The sequence below is a fragment of the Peromyscus leucopus genome, chromosome 3, assembly GCF_004664715.2.
Source record: "Peromyscus leucopus breed LL Stock chromosome 3, UCI_PerLeu_2.1, whole genome shotgun sequence".
In the NCBI taxonomy this organism is placed as follows: Eukaryota; Metazoa; Chordata; class Mammalia; order Rodentia; family Cricetidae; genus Peromyscus; species Peromyscus leucopus.
The window spans coordinates 4,943,675-4,956,061 of record NC_051065.1 but is presented as its reverse complement, the minus strand read 5'-3'; the positions used below and the strand labels follow the sequence as shown (position 1 = coordinate 4,956,061).

General features: G+C 39.2%; 1 protein-coding gene across 7 annotated transcripts in view; it reads left to right on the top strand.

Annotated features, from left to right (window-relative positions):
- Positions 1 to 12,387, top strand: part of Ptprz1 (protein tyrosine phosphatase receptor type Z1) — a 188,655-nt gene that overhangs the window by 75,825 nt on the left and 100,443 nt on the right. The gene's annotated exons all lie outside the window — the stretch shown is intronic.

Sequence of the window (12,387 nt, the reverse complement as noted above, 5' to 3'; positions counted from 1 at the left end):
AAGCACAGGTCACTAGCCATTCAGCCTTTCAAAGATCTGACTTAGTCTGGCCAGCCTGCCTCTTTCTCCCTTTCATTTACACTATTAGGGAGGGTCTAAACTTTCCTTAGAATTTCTGTGGCTCCCCACACCTTCACTTCTCAGTCCCTGCTTCACTTCCCTTGCCCTGGCTTCCTGACAATGCATTTGGGTGCAATTATGCAGGGGTGAGGAACCTACTCTTTAATTAGATGTAAGAATCTGCTTAGTTCTACTGTACTAAATAGAGGAGTAAGAAATGTTAACCAGGCTGAATAATGTAGATGTAATTTAAAATACATTTGAGTTTGTGCATGTGAATCCGTCAATAGTCATTTTTAATATTTTAGGTCTTGTATTTCATGTCTCAACATATTTCCTGGTGTTCTTTCCATAAAGCCATGATTTCTCTTTTGTATGGACACTGTACTTCTCCTTGGATAGTGTCAACAGAAAAGTCTTCCCTTGTCTCCAGTTGGATATTTGTCCATCTCTTAAGACTTATCCCAAACATCTTGTTTTACAGGAAACCCTGTTTGTCTTTTGTCCCATCTTGGTTATGTCCTCTGTTAGTGTCACTGTAATACTCTATACTTATTTCTATTCTACTTAGTATATAGCACTGTAAGTAACAGTTCATGATGTTAGCCTACTCTAGCACATGAGTTCCTTGATAGCACATGCTTTGATCATCTTTGAAACTTCTGTATTCAGCCTTATCTTCTAGTTAATACTAACCACTCCATAAGTACTTAATGAATGAGTAAACAGATGAACAATCAAAGTGGCATTCAGGAGCACTTAGTTTGACAGGATCTGCGGATAATCTGATAGAATTCTAAACTGTGAATTTGATTGCTGCCATAATAGAGTCACAGATTCTTTTCTGGCCTTCACTTGTGATCAGTAATCTGCATCCAGGCAATCTGATAAATGAAGAAATGGTTTCACGATTAATATTTAGCAAATGGAGAAGTCAGTTACTCTATAAAGGAATTAAAGAAAGCATTGACCCTTTAAGCAGCATGCTCTTTAAAGGGTGATGCAGTGCCGTAAGAAATAGGCCCTGTTATGAACAAAGGATATAGCTGAGATATAGCCATGCCTCAGATTTCAAACTTGAATCTCCAGCCATCATAGCAAACTTGGGGACCGGAGAGAAACAGTAGAGCCTTGTATGTACAAGCCTGTGGATAATAAGCACAAAAGACAGACATGATGGTGCCCTCATGCCAGAGACATGTGCTGCTATCCCCTATGTGGCTACTTTTTTGCCTTAAGTACCTGGCTAATCAATTATTGGAGAAAACAGAATGTTGGTGACCATGGGAGAGTTTTCAATGGCTATCAGGTGTTATCATCATCATCCTCATCAGTCACCATCATCACCCCTTCTCAAACCAAAGCAATTTCTAAGGCTGAGTCTTCTGTATTTGTTTGTTTCATTGGTGTTAGCCAGACTTTGGTATCAAATGTCTTCCTCTGTTTCTCTCAATCATTCCTCACATGGATCACTTGCCTTTCATTGAGAGAAATTAGTTATTTGCAATTGCTACTAGGGAAAAAATTGATACAATGTATCATCTGTTATTGCCTTTGGTCTAAAGCCTGAATATGAAAATACAATGGACTCATATGGACAATATAGGTAAATATAGGATCTATAATACTAATCAATGTTACTAATCTCTGAGCCTCATTTTCCTTCTAAAAATGGAAGCTTAACAGAGAAGCCAGAGAAACAAGAACCCTATGGAATTTCTTGAACTTGTTAAATTTACTCTGATTTTTTTTCATTCCTGATTTAATGTTTCATATCACACTAGTACAATGGACTCATTTCAAGATTTGGATTTAGCACTGTCAATCTCTCATTTTGTATTTAGATGGAAGGGTTGCAGAGAAAGCCTTAGTTGGAATTTTCGTTCAATAGCTTTTTAAAAATTTACTTTTTCTTCCTGTACCAGGTTAGGGACCAGGATAAAGGAGCATATTGATTTCTTTCTGTTTCTGCAATAAAAATACACAACAAAAAGCAAGCAACTTAGGGATAAAGGGGTTGGTATCGGCTCACAGTTCCAGCATATAGAATCCTTTATGGCAGGGAAAACATGGCAATAGTCAAGGAAAACATGGTGGTAGGAGTCAGAATCTGGCTGAACCCAATGCATGCACACACAGGAAACAGAGAAAACAGGAAACAGGGCCAGGCTATAAAATTTGGACTCCACTCTCAAGTGATACACTTCTGGATCAGCTGGAGACCAGGGGTTCAAACACAAGAGCTTATGGGAAACATTTCCTGTTTAAACCACAAAAGAGATTCAACACAAAATTGCCAGAACCTCCAGTTCTCCAGTCTTTTATCCTCTCACTACCCTGTTCTACTGATCACTGCTCACTCCTGCAACCGCATGTCCTTCAGTTGTCCATCAAGACTGTCGACCTCGCCTCCAAATTTAAAACTTAATGAAATCAAACACACACTTGTGAGGACTAGCTCTCTCTTTATACTTGTCCCCGCCTCTGAGTTCCACCTATCAGTCTTGTCTTCATGGCAAGCTGCTGAATACTCTTTTTCATCTACTTTATCACCTCTGATTCACTCCGTAAATTCAAGTCTATGGTTATTGAGTTGTTTTATTTTAAGAATATTAACTTTGGAGTTAGGAAATAACATCCAAAGATCATTCTTTACTTGTGACATCATGGGCCCTGTGGTGTGTGTGTGTAACACTTAGTTCAGGACAGTCTCTCATGGTTGAGTCCATCCTTTTGTGACTTTCTTAATACAATGTTCTTTTAGATTTGCGGTTCCTTTGCAGAACACTCAGTTTTAAGTTCCCTTGGCTCTACCTTTTCTCCTCCTGTTTTCTGTATCACTTGTCTCAGACGTCCAGTCATAATTGACCCTCCTCTCATTTACCAAATGTAACAGAAATATTTTAGACACATCTATGCTTTTAACCTACTATGTTGATGATCCACAGTATCTATCAGTTGGCCAGACCTCTCAGGAGCTTCAGGAACCATATTTCTAATTGCCTACTCAAAGTCTACATGCTGCTCAATGACAAGAGATCAGACTCAAACCCTTCCTGTCGACTCATATCCTTCCCCATGACTGGTATCATGCACCCAAGTTTGTAGCATTTGAGGGGACATCATTTGCCCTTCTCCCCTCCCTGCTTCCCTGTGAGATTCAAATCATCCCAAATGCGTCTGGGTGACTTTCTGCTTTGGTTTACAGTTCTGATTCAGGGTTCATGTTCTTATTATTTCCCGTCATTAGTTATCAAAGTTTTTTAAATAAGGTTTGTTTCTTTTTCTTATTAACCTAATAGAATAATTTTAACCAGCAATCAGAAATATAAATCTCGAATCTACCAGGAGCTCTGGGCTACAGAGACTGTGGATAGCAGTATACTGACGGTAGCTTAAAACATAGGTCATATTTGTTCTTTTTATTGATTTCATTGTACTCACCAAAATTATCAGGTTCACATTACTAACAACTAAACTAAACTATTTTACTATCTCAATATCATTAGCTTCTTTTATGTTGTATTTCCCCCATTAGTCTGTTACAAATTTAAATTTATTGAATTACAAAACAGTATCTTTTTCAATTTTCTTATTAATTAATTAATTCTCCCCCACCCCCCATTACCATCTTCTCCTCCTTCTTTCCCTTCAGAAAAGGGCAGACCTCCCATGTATATCAGCCAGCCATGGCTTATCAAATAAGACTAGGCACCTCCTCTCCTATCAAGGCTGACCAGGAGGAGGAAAGGGTCCCCAAAGCAAGTAAAAGAGCCCATGATCCCACTGTTAATAGTACCACAAGAAGACCAGGCTACACAACTGTCAATATATGCAGAGGGCCTAGGTCAGTCCCATGCAGGCTCCCTGGTTGTCAATTCAATCTCTATGAGCCCCTATGAGCCCAGGTTAGTTGATTCTGTGAGGTTTCTTGTGGTGTCCTTGACCCCTCTGGCTCCCACAATCCTTCCCCATCTTTCGGAGGATTTCCTGAGCTCCACCTAATGTTTGGCTATGGGTCTCTCTCCATCTGACAAAACAGTATTTTTATCACTAAGATTTTGTTGGGGACATTTTCCAAATTGAAAAATGTATATAATTTTAAGCAGGAAGTTTGAGAAAAGTTTTAGTCTGTGTATTTATATTGAACTTCAGCTAATGATATCCTTAAATTTCACAGTGGTACTGGGACATTTAGCTAGAACTTCTCTAAGAACATAGATAAATACCACTGCTGACACAGAAGCCTCTATCAAATAGAAATTCCAACCAGCCTTGCAAAGATTTTCTGCTGGGCTGATGGGAGTGTCCACTAGGGCAGGTAAGGAAGGCAAATGTAGCCCTGACTAAGTACGCTTTCATGCTGAGATAGCTTGCAGCTGATCTGTGTTCAGCTGCCATGCTTTTTCTCTCTCCAAGTGCCTCTCTGGCCAGAAGGAACGTAGAATGCACTCTGTGCATTCTTGTTTTGGAATGGGGTGTTGTTTCAGTCATCTTCTTGTAGTATCTGTGATGGAATTTACTAGTATGACATATATCACTTAATGATTTTTTTTAGGCTGATGATCTTTTTAAGAGCTCCCCCTGATCCTGGGCTAAGGGCTACATCTGAAAAAAAAAATCTTCTTACATAAATTATCTTTCCATTTTACTGGAGTTCTAAATTCTCTTTTATTTTTTTCATAGAAACTGATTTATTTCATTTGTATATGGGAATAATTTAAAATGTGAACCTAAGTCATTTTACTGCCAATTTTACTACCATTTTACATCTTTATACTATTTAAGTGACTTTAAAATGTTGACTATTTGCCCACTAGTACAATAGTGGTATGAATGTTATGGGATTTACCAACCACTTTCTGTTTGGATTTATGGACCACTCCATGAGATGGAGCCCATATAAGGCATCATTATCAGGGTTAAGAACCTGTGGTTAGATAGGTCACAGGCCTTAGGAGAAAACCTACTACTATTCTTCTGCTAATGGACATAGCATCCAAACAATTATTAATGACTTATTGCTATACCCATAGACCAGTGCATCTCTCAATCTTCATCTGAGAAACTGCTTTTTACAGATGGTAATTAACATAGAGACCCACAGCCGGTCAACATGCAGAAAATAAGGGATTGAAAAGTGCTCAGCCCTAAATGGGTTCAGGGATCTTCTGGAAGAGGGGGTGGAAAGACTGTAAGACCCAGAGGCAGTGAACGACAAGGAAACAGTGTTTTCTAGACTTAACAGGGCACTGCACCTATGAGCTCAGAGCAATGTGACCACATGCACAAGACCTATGCAAGCTCAAGCCAGGCAAAATTGCTACGGGCCACAGGAATTTATTGTAAAAACTCAGCTGGTTATGGCAAAGCCACTACCTGAAGAGATCAAGGAATTCCTTTAGAGGAAGCCAAATTCCAAGGAGCATTTGGTGTTACTTGGCTTGTTATATATCAGCTGTCTTCTGTTATGAAAATCATGTGTCCCTTCATAGTTTTCCCAATTGATTTTTTCCCTAAGAAGGGCTAACAGTGTGGACTGATCACTCTTTGGACATATACATTCAAGATATTTGGAGAACAGCCTCAGGAAAGGCTTCCTTCCCATAAAACCATCTGTTTCTCCCTTTTCAGCATTGGAATCAGATATCTCCCTTAGCCATACTCAAGGATTAACAGAAATAACAGACCAGACCACCACATGCTAGTCTCCTGATTAAGGTAAATTCCACAAGGAGACACCTCTTAGGTCAGGTGGACCTTAAATAATAGTTTCACATAATTTAGCTCAGACCCTCCTTTTCTTACAGCCTTACTAACTTCATAGACCTCTAACTCCCTACCTAACCATTTCTAGGAATATTTAGATAACCTTCTGTGCTGACAGCTATGGTCAGCCAGAACCCCAGTTCAAGCCCCTCCTGTAATTATCTTCATTAGCAGCATCCGGCCAGGTCCATCCCCAGTTGAAGGAAATTACCTTATCAGAGATACCTTTGTACTCTCTAAGAACAGACTTAAGCATCCAGGCTACCTGTTTGAGAAGGCCTGGTGGATGTGCCAATTAAGCTTAACTTCCTCCTTTCCCATATCTTACCTCTAGTTCCAGATCTCCCTTTAACTATCGCCAGAGGCATCTAGCTGTACACAGGTTGCCTAGCAACTGAGCACTCTTTCCAACACCCTGCAGGAAAACGGCAGATAGCTTGGATAGATAGGAGCCACAGGAAAAAAGAAGGCAGTTTTATTTTCTCCCATTGACCTAGCAACTTGATTCTTAACATTTTCTACCAATCACATTTAAGATTATAGTTGAGCACATAAGATTCCTCTTCTTAGATATTACCTGAATTTAGCCTTTAGTTAATTCATTTCCCCATTAGTCACTTCCTTTTTGGGTTGCAAATGATAATTAACAATTACTGCCCCTCTATGTGATTCTTATCACCCTTCTGTTTGACCCTGGAAGCCTGGCTTTGCACTGCCAAGGGATTACTGCTTGTAAGTGTATATATACTGGGACTCCCAGGGCATGGAAGGACGGAGAAGAAGATGTGGAAGAATAAATGACTGGACTAAGAGCTCAGTGTGCTGAGATTCTATTTCCTGAAAATAGTTCTCTCTCCTGAGCCCTGGAATATATTATATTAAGGCTGGTTCCTCTAATATTATACAAGACAAAATCTCAGCATGGAGGGCTGAGTGAGAAGGGCATGAAGTCTCACCTCTGGCGGAGGCACCATTGGCATTTGAGAGCTGCTGGGAGAGGAAGAGTCAGTCATTTTTGTTTGTTTGTTTTTGTTTTTAATGGTGTGACACTGGTAGATCAGTCATGCTCTAGGGCACATCCCACATCTAACAGTATTTGGGCAACACAAATTCTATTCAATGGTTTCTTTTTTAAATTTTTTTAAAAGAGAACACAAAAGTTGGGTGGGTAGAAAGATGGAAGCTGATCTGGAAGAAGATGGAGGAGGGTGATAAATATGATCAAAATATACTGTATAAAATTCTTAAAAAATCAATACAATATTGTGGTGGTATTGTGTTCCCCAAAATATTGTGTACCTTAATAAACTTATCTGGGGTCAGAGAACAGAAAAGCCACTAGTTAGTTAGGCAGTGATAGCACACGCCTTTAATCCTAGCATTCCAGAGATAGAAATCCCTCTGGATCTCTGTGAGTTCAAGGCCACATTGGAAATAGCCAAGCATGGTGACACACCTTTAATCCCAGAAAGCCAGCCTTTAATCCCAGGGAGTGGTGGTAGAAAGCAGAAAGATATATAAGGCGTGAGGACCAGAAACTAGAAGCATTTTGGCTGGTTAAGCATTTTGGCTGGTTAAGCATTTGGCTGGTTAAGCATGTGGCTGGTTAAGCATTCAGGCTTCTAGCAGCAGTTCAGCTGAGAGCCATTGGGATGAGGACTCAGAAGCTTCCACTCTGAGGAAACAGGACCAGCTGAGGAACTGGCAAGGTGAGATAGCTGTGGCTTGTTCTGTCTCTCTGACCTACCAGCATTGACCCCAATAACTGGCTTCGGGTTTGATTTTATCAATAAGAACTTTTAAGATTCCTGCTACACAATATTTTTAAATTTTTATGTTTGGGATACTTGTTAGCATATAAAAAGCTATCCCACAGTTATTTATAAGGCTGTGGCTTAAGTGTATGAACTCTTGAGTGAAGTTCTTTCGTGTAGATTCAATCCTGCAAATGTTACTATAACCTTCACCTCAGTATCACTTAAATTTCTTGTAGTATTGTTATACAGCAATCTATAGAGACACAAACATTTTCTTGTGCCAAAACCCGGAATGCATGAGAAGACTTTAAGAGTAAGGACATTCTGTGTGTTTTTAAAGAACATCTCAGCTTTTAATGATCAGTTGGTTGTAGGTTTTTTTTTTTTTTTTTTTGTTTTTTGTTTTTTTGTTTTTTTTCGAGACAGGGTTTCTCTGCGTAGCTTTGCGCCTTTCCTGGAGCTCACTTGGTAGCCCAGGCTGGCCTCGAACTCACAGAGATCCGCCTGGCTCTGCCTCCCGAGTGCTGGGATTAAAGGCGTGTACCACCACTGCCCGGCTGGTTGTAGGTTTTAAAATTCAAAACTTAAGTAATAGCAATTTGAAGCAAAAAAAAAAAAAAAATGAGATTTTTGTCAGATCCCTCTTAATGTTCAGCTGATATCCTGGTCATTTTGTGCATTGTTTGATGTTTCAAAGCAAGGTCCAGTAAAAAATAATGAGGGAAGGTGTGGGAGACAGGAGAGGGAGAGCCTTAGAGAGCGTGAATTTAGAGGAGATAGAGGGGAAATTCCCTTTCTTCCACTTTCTTCATTTGCATCATTTAGTCACTGTTTTCTCCATGTGTGTCTTCTCTAAACATTAAAAAAATTGCATATGAATGTTATTTTACTCATTTCCTCTTTATTTTACATTTACTTTTCTCTCTTCATATTTTTAATGCTAATGACTGCTGAAGTACTGTTTTCCAGGCAGAATGCTTTGTAATTTTCTTCCTCTCTAGAGCAGCAACTATGGCCAGTCTAGGTAGTTGCACAAAGACATTGAAAGTAGGTAATGACACAACACTGGTGTGTTTTCATTCAGCAAACAGTTGTTTAATCCTTCTAAGTCAGAATCTAAGGAGCCAATAAGGGACAGATCTGTGGTCATTCAGAGAAGCCCAGGACTATAAAATGTATTCACAGGTCGTAGGACACGCCTATGAAAATAACCATTGGTTTTGTGCAACCTCTTCCTTCCTGCTTGCCTTACTGATTGACGACCATAATCTCGAAGGCAGCTCTAAGCTTTCTACTCCACCCCTCTACCCCCGGTCCGTTTGTCAACCACTGGCCTCGCCATTGCCTTCTGCAGAATGTGTTAGCAGACACTCTTCTTACTAAGCTAGGCTTGCCTGATCATGGCTCTCTGAGCTGTGCCTGAATTTCTCTGCCCCCCTGAGTTTGCTCAGGCAGGCTTATCACTCAGTGGAGCAAGATGTGGGTTCCCTCTGTCAAAATACTATCTATCCGTCAACGCCAGCAACAGTACACTTTCACCAGGCCTGTTCACTTTCACTTATCATATCCACTCCTTCAGACATACGTGTGTTTATTTTACATTCTCCCCACACATCCCCTTCTGGAGTGTAACAAGCAAACAAACAACCTTGAACTCCTGCATGTCCCCTACAGAGTTTGGAATTGCTTTCCTTTCCACTTGGAATAGAGAGTACATAATAAAATACAAATACTTTGATGCACAAAGACTATTTCACAAAATCCTAATTTGCTTTTTTCTGTATGCTAGACTTGGTTTGGCAATAATGTGTACGTGAAGTAGATATAAGTTAGCTGAAAAAATTACAGCCTGTTAAATCCTCCAGTAGACAAACACAGGAAATCTATGGGAGTGGTACTAATTCAAGTGAGTCAATGGATGGATGAAAGAATTGATAAAGGAATAATTTGCCTATGTTGCCTAGAGCTCCCATTCAGTATTCTGAAGTGCTTGCTACAGGGAAATCATCTAATGAACTCTGCAACTTGCCCAAACACAACTCAGATAAATTCAGTTTAATTAATGACACTATCCACCTGCCTTCTCAGATGCATAAGCCTAGGTTTTAACCACCACAGCTAAAGTCTCTAACTGCTCTAATAATAAATTTGAGAACTCTGTATGAGGAGTCTCTTCAGTTCTTTTTTTTTTTTTTCTGGGCTTTTTCATTCTTGGTTGTTTTGTTTTTGTTTTTGTTTTTTGTTTGTTTGGTGGGTTTTTTTTGTTTGTTTGTTTCCTGCTAAAAATAAAATCCTTAACCTTATCCTGGCCTCCTTTCTTTTGTCTTCCAACCATAAAAATTAAGGAGTCATTCAGAGCCTGTGCTGCCCTAAATATCACAGTGTAGCTAGTGTTGTAGACTGATCCACACTCTGTAATTTCTGTACATTTAAAATGCAATCCAGCTGTTCAGCCCCATTGTGCTGTAACATAAGAAAATGTAGAGTTCAGACTCTGATTCTTTCCTCATGTCCTTTAGCAGAATTTTAGTAGAAACTGTTCTACTGTCGTACAGCAAAAGCATAATCTAGAGTTGATTTTAGGAAAGTTCCTGTAATTGGCCTTTTTTTAAAAAAAATTTACTGTTTTGTGTTCGATTGCCATGAGTTCAAATGCATAAAACTATCACCATTTCTTGTAAGATTCAACAGATGTTTATGGAACACCCATTGTGTAGTATTTATTATAGATAATACGGTGTAGAAACAACAAAGTAATAAACATAATACATTAGAAGAAGGAAAATAAAGGAAAGGCCTTGAGCATGACCAAAAGCAGGAAAATACTCCTATGAAGCTGCTAGGATAAAGTGTTTCTGGGTTGTATTTGAGCAGAGACCCAACTGAAGCCAGAAAGCACTATCGATAGCTAAGCGTGTGTGGATATTTCATGTAGATGAATTTCCAGGGGATTGTGTCCAAATGCAAATATGACTTCATGAGGCTAGATCTCCAAAAACCGTTTTTCAGGAGGCTTCTTGTGGAGCATAAAGTATAGGAAGCCTTTGGTTTGTGCCAGTGTGCTGATGGCAGAGATGACAGGTAGTCTAACGGGAAGTATATTGTGAAGGCAGATCAAACATGACTTACTAAGATGGAAACCGAGACATATCAATAATTTGTGAGTTTAGAGAATGGCAAAGTGTATGAAGAATTTGTTTCAGAGAAGAAACCAAGAGTTCCATTTTGGAGGTTAGGTATGATGACAAACGCCTTTAATTCCATCGTGCAAGAGTCAGAGTCAGGTGAATATCTGTGAGTTCAAGGCTAGCCTGTTCTATGTAGTTCCAGGACAGCAAGAGCTATATATATGTATATATGTGTATATATATATATATGTATGTATGTATATATATATATGTATGTGTATATGTGTGTAATGTTTGTGTGTGTATATGTGTGTGTGTGTGTGTGTGTATGTGTGTCCTATCTCAAAAAAAAGTTCCATCTTGGATATAATAAGATCCAAGTAAGAATAATGATGAAATGCAATGGACCAGAGTCAGCTTCTATGTCATATGCAGTATTACAAAGATTTAAATTTCATGCTTTGTGAACTGTGGCTATGTGGCTTTTCCAAAGTAGTTTATTGTACTATTATTTTTACATGTAAGCCATGAAAAGGACCTTATTGATTCATGCCACAGCTCTGTCTGATTCTTTTACACTGGCATTAGTAAAATAGGCAGCATTTTCTTGTCCTCATGCCAAAGTTTCTAAGTGAAATCAACATATCATTACTAGAATCAATAAAACTATTCCTAGAAGCCAAAATGGGCATCACTGTACATATTCAAAACACATTGTGCTCAACTACTCTCTAGGAATATGGACAGCATTAGGCGTATGTTTTCAGCAGCTATTGATTTTGGTGGAATCCTCACTGTGAGGTATTATCTGCTTTCTCCAGGACTTCAGAGGTGGTATCATGGTGTGTGACTAATGATCCTTTCTTTCCAGGGACTTTTTACAAATTAGCTTTGTCACACTGTTGAGAGGTGGTCTTTCAGTCCAGCGTACATTGAAGTTCGCCTGCACCATCTCTCACATCACAAGGAGAGTATGGTGTAGGCTGGGGCTGCACCAAAAGTCTTGACTTGGGATTTTTCAAAATTCTAGTGATGTAAACTAGGGTTCACCCATACTCATTTTTCAAAAAGAAAATCTTTCAAAATTATATCCACTGAAACTGTGCTGCCATTTTCTCTTCCTTGTATAACTGTAGAAAAGATGAGAAAAGTTTAAGCCTTGGACTTAGAATACTGTAAGCATTTTAATGAAACTTTAAGTAAAAGTGTACATTCTTAGCACCACTTTGATGCTGTGAATGTGGGAGATGATGGCTGACTCCAGGTGGGAATAAAATAAAGGTAATGTAGGCGCTTTTGGTTTGGGGGACATTCATTTTATGGAAGAGATGAAAATTCTCTCACTGGACACTGAAGTATTGATAGGGTGTTTGGCCTTAAAGTGGTTAAATAATGAGACCCAGTTGTATGACCAGGTAGTACAAGGATATCTTGATGATTACGTTTTCAGAAGTAAGACATGAATAGATGGAAATCAAGCCAAGTCTTTTGATGGCGGGAGTGACAGAGGGTCTGAAGTGTCTACCTCATGGGTTAATAAAAATGTCAGAACCTCTCCTAGTGCCTGACCTTTCTGTCTGGAGGCTGGACGGGACTGCCCACCTTGCATAGCACCTTGGCTTTCTGAAGAAAAAGTGACAGCCAAAACAAGCTATTGATGAACACCGAATTCG